The sequence below is a fragment of the Nomia melanderi genome, unplaced genomic scaffold (assembly GCF_051020985.1).
Source record: "Nomia melanderi isolate GNS246 unplaced genomic scaffold, iyNomMela1 scaffold0094, whole genome shotgun sequence".
Lineage (NCBI taxonomy): Eukaryota > Metazoa > Arthropoda > Insecta > Hymenoptera > Halictidae > Nomia > Nomia melanderi.
The window spans coordinates 75001-82500 of record NW_027475209.1 but is presented as its reverse complement, the minus strand read 5'-3'; the positions used below and the strand labels follow the sequence as shown (position 1 = coordinate 82500).

Sequence of the window (7500 nt, the reverse complement as noted above, 5' to 3'; positions counted from 1 at the left end):
TTCGGCCGAGACACCCGCCACGAAACACTCTCTCGTCGTGGAATCCCCGCGTCGGAGAGTAAAACGCGCGAAGGCTTACTATGAGAGAAGAAATAGTATATGCCGGTGGTTCGCGTGTGTAGGCTCTATACGAAATTGCGATTCAAGAGAGTAGGAAAAGACGCGATGAACCACGATTTCCGTGCGTCTTACGTCTCTCGACGATGGGACGATCCACGCGAAGAGTTGTTACGTGCTCGCGCGAGGTGCGATAGCGTCGATTCGCTTTTCTGTACGGGGAGAAATAGAACGATGAGCTGACTTATCGGGTCTTCGTTGGAATTACCGTCGCTGGCATTGTAAACTCCAGATGACCTTGTGATTCCTTCGTCGGGCACTGGTAAAGGGTGGCGATGATTCGTTCTATAATAGAAATACCCGTCGTAGCGTTTCGGCCTAGTCACCCGCCACGAAACACTCTCTCGTCGTGGAATCCCCGCGTCGGAGAGTAAAACGCCGAAGGCTTACTTATGAAACTTACGTCTCTCGACGATGGGACGATCCACGCGAAGAGTTGTTACGTGCACGCGTATGGTGCGATTGCGTCGATTCGCTTTTCTGTACGGGGAGCAATAGAACGTTGAGTTGACTTATCGGGTCTTCGTTGGAATTACCGTCGCTGGCATTGTAAACTCCAGATGACCTTGTGATTCCTTCGTCGGGCACTGGTAAAGGGTGGCGATGATGCGTTCTATAATAGAAATACCCGTCGTAGCGTTTCTTCCGAGTCAACCCGCTCACGAAACACTCTCTCGTCGTGGAATCCCCGCGTCGGAGAGTAAAACGCGAATTCATAGTATGGAAACTTACGTCTCTCGACGATGGGACGATCCACGCGAAGAGTTGTTACGTGCACGCGTATGGTGCGATTGCGTCGATTCGCTTTTCTGTACGGGGAGTAATAGAACGTTGAGTTGACTTATCGGGTCTTCGTTGGAATTACCGTCGCTGGCATTGTAAACTCCAGATGACCTTGTGATTCCTTCGTCGGGCACTGGTAAAGGGTGGCGATGATGCGTTCTATAATAGAAATACCCGTCGTAGCGTTTCTTCCGAGTCAACCCGCTCACGAAACTCTCTCTCGTCGTGGAATCCCCGCGTCGGAGAGTAAAACGCGAATTCATACTATGAAAACTTACGTCTCTCGACGATGGGACGATCCACGCGAAGAGTTGTTTACGTGCACGCGTATGGTGCGATTGCGTCGATTCGCTTTTCTGTACGGGGAGAAATAGAACGTTGAGTTGACTTATCGGGTCTTCGTTGGAATTACCGTCGCTGGCATTGTAAACTCCAGATGACCTTGTGATTCCTTCGTCGGGCACTGGTAAAGGGTGGCGATGATGCGTTCTATAATAGAAATACCCGTCGTAGCGTTTCTTCCGAGTCAACCCGCTCACGAAACTCTCTCTCTCGTCGTGGAATCCCCGCGTCGGAGAGTAAAACGCCGAAGGCTTACTATGAAACTTACGTCTCTCGACGATGGGACGATCCACGCGAAGAGTTGTTACGTGCACGCGTATGGTGCGATTGCGTCGATTCGCTTTTCTGTACGGGGAGTAATAGAACGTTGAGTTGACTTATCGGGTCTTCGTTGGAATTACCGTCGCTGGCATTGTAAACTCCAGATGACCTTGTGATTCCTTCGTCGGGCACTGGTAAAGGGTGGCGATGATTCGTTCTATAATAGAAATACCCGTCGTAGCGTTTCTTCCGAGTCAACCCGCTCACGAAACTCTCTCTCGTCGTGGAATCCCCGCGTCGGAGAGTAAAACGCGAATTCATAGTATGGAAACTTACGTCTCTCGACGATGGGACGATCCACGCGAAGAGTTGTTACGTGCACGCGTATGGTGCGATTGCGTCGATTCGCTTTTCTGTACGGGGAGCAATAGAACGTTGAGTTGACTTATCGGGTCTTCGTTGGAATTACCGTCGCTGGCATTGTAAACTCCAGATGACCTTGTGATTCCTTCGTCGGGCACTGGTAAAGGGTGGCGATGATTCGTTCTATAATAGAAATACCCGTCGTAGCGTTTCTTCCGAGTCAACCCGCTCACGAAACTCTCTCTCGTCGTGGAATCCCCGCGTCGGAGAGTAAAACGCGAATTCATACTATGAAAACTTACGTCTCTCGACGATGGGACGATCCACGCGAAGAGTTGTTTACGTGCACGCGTATGGTGCGATTGCGTCGATTCGCTTTTCTGTACGGGGAGAAATAGAACGTTGAGTTGACTTATCGGGTCTTCGTTGGAATTACCGTCGCTGGCATTGTAAACTCCAGATGACCTTGTGATTCCTTCGTCGGGCACTGGTAAAGGGTGGCGATGATGCGTTCTACAATAGAAATACCCGTCGTAGCGTTTCTTCCGAGTCAACCCGCTCACGAAACTCTCTCTCGTCGTGGAATCCCCGCGTCGGAGGGTAAAACGCGATATATAATAGTATATGCCAGTGGTTCGCGCGCGTCGTCTCTGAGATACGCGGTCGACAGAGTTCCGAAAACACGTGATGTGCCACGATTTCCGTGCGTCTTACATCTTTCGACGATGGGACGATCCACGCGAAGAGAACGTTCGTGCTTGCGTGAGGTGCAACAGCGTCGATTCGCTTTTCTGTACGGGGAGAAATAGAACGTTGAGTTGACTTATCGGGTCTTCGTTGGAATTACCGTCGCTGGCATTGTAAACTCCAGATGACCTTGTGATTCCTTCGTCGGGCACTGGTAAAGGGTGGCGATGATTCGTTCTATAATAGTAATACCCGTCGTAGCGTTTCGACCGATGTCACCCGCCACGAAAGTCTCTCTCGACGTGGAAACCCCGCGCCGAAGAGTAAACGCGAAGGCTTACCATACGAAAGAAAACGGTATTATACGCCTGTGGTATGTGCGTCTCGGCTCTGTGATACGCGATCGGCAGAGTTACAAAAAAACGTTGATGGGCCACGATTTCCGTGCGTCTTACATCTTTCGACGATGGGACGATCCACGCGAAGAGTAGTTACGTGCTCGCGCGAGGTGCGATAGCGTCGATTCGCTTTTCTGTACGGGGAGAAATAGAACGATGAGTTGACTTATCGGGTCTTCGTTGGAATTACCGTCGCTGGCATTGTAAACTCCAGATGACCTTGTGATTCCTTCGTCGGGCACTGGTAAAGGGTGGCGATGATTCGTTCTATAATAGAAATACCCGTCGTAGCGATTCGGCCGAGTCACCCGCCACGAAACTCTCTCTCGTCGTGGAATCCCCATGTCGGAGAGTAAAACGCGAAGGCTAACTATATAAGAAATATATAGTATTATTTATGCCTGTGGTTCTCCGTTTGCCCTACTCTCAGATACGCGACTCGGAGAGTTACGAATAATCGTGATGGACCACGATTTCTGTACGTCTTACATCTTTCGACGATGGGACGATCCACGCGAAGAGATCATTCCTGCTTGCGTGAGGTGCGATAGCGCCGATTCGCTTTTCTGTACGGGGAGAAATAGAACGATGAGTTGACTTATCGGGTCTTCGTTGGAATTACCGTCGCTGGCATTGTAAACTCCAGATGACCTTGTGATTCCTTCGTCGGGCACTGGTAAAGGGTGGCGATGATTCGTTCTATAATAGAAATACCCGTCGTAGCGATTCGGCCGTGTCACCCGCCACGAAAATCTCTCTCGTCGTGGAATCCCCGCGTCGTAGAGTAAACGCGAAGGCTTGCTATAGAAGACTATAGTTTATACGCCTGTGGTTCACCGGTTGCCTGCTCTCCGGGGTACGCGATCGCGCAGGAGTTACGGAAGAACTTGATGGGCCACGATCTCCAAGCGGCTATATCTTTCGACGATGGGACGATTCACGCGAAGAGAACGTTCGTGCATGCGTGAGGTGCGATAGCGTTGATTCGCTTGTCTGTACGGGGAGAAATAGAACGATGAGTTGACTTATCGGGTCTTCGTTGGAATTACCGTCGCTGGCATTGTAAACTCCAGATGACCTTGTGATTCCTTCGTCGGGCACTGGTAAAGGGTGGCGATGATTCGTTCTATAATAGAAATACCCGTCGTAGCGTTTCGACCGATGTCACCCGCCACGAAATTCTCTCTCGTCGTGGAATCCCCGCGTCGGAGAGTAACCGCCGAAGGCTTGCTATAGAAGACTATAGTTTATACGCCTGTGGTTCACCGGTTGCCGGCTCTCCGGGGCACGCGATCGCGCGAAGGTTACGGAGGGACGTGAAGCGCCCGAGCAATGAAACGTCCGCAGGAGGAAACGAGCAACCGCCGAACATTGTTTCGCGACGTTTCCATAATGTATTGTCGTTTCGCTCGCATCCCGCTTCTTTCCCCTAGTTTCCTCGACGCGTAGTTTCGCAGCCTTAGTGGACGAATCATTCTCGATTCGAGGAAAGATATGCAGTGGGGCGTGCAATGAGCCCGCCAGAGACCACGATCTCCAATGCGTCTTTACATCTTTGGACGATGGGACGATCCACGCGAAGAGAACGTTCGTGCTTGCGCGAGGTGCATTAGCGTCGATTCGCTTTTCTGTACGGGGAGAAATAGAACGATGAGTTGACTTATCGGGTCTTCGTTGGAATTACCGTCGCTGGCATTGTAAACTCCAGATGACCTTGTGATTCCTTCGTCGGGCACTGGTAAAGGGTGGCGATGATTCGTTCTATAATAGAAATACCCGTCGTAGCGATTCGGCCGAGTCACCCGCCACGAAACTGTCTCTCTTTCGTCGTGGAAACCCCGCGTCGGAGAGTAAAACGCGCGAAGGCTGTGACTGTAACATATATATATATATATATACACAGTATACAATGCCTGTGGTTTTTGCGCGTGTCGGCTCTTCGGTATACGCGATCGGCCAGAGTTACGGAGGGACGGTGAAGCGCACGAGAAATTGAAACGGCCGCACGATTGGAACCGAGCAACCGTCGAACATTGTTTCGCGACGTTTCCATAATGCGTTTTCGTTTCGCTCGCATACCGCTTCTTTTCCCCTAGTCTCTGAGACGCGTTTTCGAGCCGTTCTTCTACTATCGATTCTCGTAGAGAGAAGGGACCGGGTAGTCTGGAAGTGGAACCCGCATCTTGCGTGTACCGTACACGGAATTGAGAGGACCGGCCGTGAAGCTCGTTTTAAAGCCGTGCGTCTGACACCCAACTCTTGCGCGCCAATTTCGCGGCAAGAGATAATATGGGACGAATGACCGGCAAAGAGCCAGCTGTGAAGTCTGTTTTTTTAATCGAATCCGTGGACGTGTGTATGCCGTAGCGTCGCTCGTCGTGTTCGTTCATGGTCGTTCCGAGAGAAAGAACGAAAGCGGTAACGAAGGGACCGGCCGTGAAGCTCGTTTTAAAGCCGCGCGTCTGACACCCAACTCTTGCGCGCCAATTTCGCGGCAAGAGATAACATGGGACGAATGACCGGCAAAGAGCCAGCTGTGAAGTCTTTTTTCATTATTTGCTTTCAATCGATCGATCGGTACGATTCGTGCAACGTTTCGCGCGATGCGACGCGAAAACATGCGCGCAACAATAGATGCGTCTGATCGGAAGAACGCGAGGGTCGACTGCACGCGATGGATTCAGTATCGGGTAGGATACAAAATATATCCCCGTCGTTTCCACGCGTGCGAGTCTTCTGCGTCTTTCGCGGGTTTTTGAATGCACTATACGCCCGGAACGTCGAGAAATATATACATATTACTTGAACGTTTTTCGTCTCGAAAGGCTTCGGTGTCGTCTCCAAGGCGACGCCTGAATCTCCTTCGCGCGCTGGTCGGAGATTCAGGTATCAACTTTTATCTTCTCTTTGAAAGAAGAGAGATATTAGGTCGAACAAGTGAGAATAAAATTATATATGTGAAATATAAAATTTATACGATTACCCTGAACGGTGGATCACTTGGCTCGTGGGTCGATGAAGAACGCAGCTAATTGCGCGTCAACGTGTGAACTGCAGGACACATGAACATCGACATTTCGAACGCACATTGCGGTCCACGGATACAATTCCTGGACCACGCCTGGCTGAGGGTCGTTTACGTACCATACACTGCTTGCGTAGCTCTGTCAAATCCCCGCCGTCGTTCACCTCTTCGGATCGAACGTTTTTTTACCGAAGGGCGCAAAGAACGTCTCTGAGTCGGGTTAAGAGAAGGATGCTACGTACGAGCGAACGATGGGTGTCTCGTCGGCGTTTGTCGCGGACACGCGAAAATTCTGTGAATTTCACGGACAGTGTACGTTCTAGTTGTTGCAAAACGATCGGAATCGTTTGTATGGACTCGCGTGAGTGTTCGCGGCGTCGTGCGTCGTTCAATTACGACCGCCCGCGGATACCGCTCCACTGCGATATGGATCTGAGCGACAACTTTTTCGGCTGTTCGTGAGATGAACGGTTTCGTGTGTTTAGAAAAATTTTTTTTCCCGCGCTCCCGACGTCACCTGAAATGATGCGTCAGAGGTGAAAGAAAATATTAAGAAGTCGAGAGAGAGAGACTACACACGTTTTATTCATATTTTGTATACCGTGCGTGAGACGGATGTGCACGACACGTCGTATGTCGGTATATTACCGACTGGCCCCAGGGAGATTGTTTTCTTCCTCTCTTACGAATGAGATGTACGTTTCGGAGGATCGTCGTTACCGAAACACACGGCAAAACGAGACTTCTCGCAGCAGAACCTTTATACACAATACACATCGACTCTTTTTACCCCGAGAGAGAGAGAAAAGGTGTATTTCTTTTTTTTATTTTTCGAATTCGACGCACGAACGCTTTGACGACTGGAGAAAAACACGGTGTGTGTTAAAATCGTGCGGGACGAGCATGCGTATTCGTAACGGGTCGAATAGTTCTTATTCCCCGTCGTCGCGTGTCCTCGCTGGACCACCACCGTGCGCTTCCGCCACGTTCAGTTGAATTTCGAAATATATATATATAAAAAGAATCACCATATACTCTCTTTCGGGAGGTGTATTTTTATCGGTTTCTGCTATAGAGAAGAGACGGAGATCGTGTTGTGAGGTGTAACGTTTCTGTATCCCCGTTTCGGAGGATCGTCGTTATCGGCGGAACACACGTCAAAACGAGACTTCTCGCAGAACCTTTATACACAATACACATCGACTCTTTTACCCCGAGAGAGAGAAAAGGTGTTTTTCTTTTTTTTTTATTTTTCGAATTCGACGCACGAACGCTTTGACGACTGGAGAAAAACACGGTGTGTGTTAAAATCGTGCGGGACGAGCATGCGTATTCGTAACGGGTCGAATAGTTCTTATTCCCCGTCGTCGCGTGTCCTCGCTGGACCACCACCGTGCGCTTCCGCCACGTTCAGTTGTATTTCGAAATATATATATATAAAAAGAATCACCATATACTCTCTTTCGGGAGGTGTATTTTTATCGGTTTCTGCTATAGAGAAGAGACGGACGATCGTGTGTGACA

The 7500-nt window shown here is 49.9% G+C and overlaps 1 non-coding gene across 1 annotated transcript; it reads left to right on the top strand.

Moving 5' to 3' along the window:
- Positions 1 to 5931: 5931 nt before the first annotated feature.
- Positions 5932 to 6086, top strand: LOC143175483 (5.8S ribosomal RNA). Its single transcript, XR_013000253.1, has one exon. It is a non-coding gene; the product is annotated as a 5.8S ribosomal RNA (ribosomal RNA).
- The last annotated feature ends 1414 nt before the right edge of the window (positions 6087 to 7500 follow it).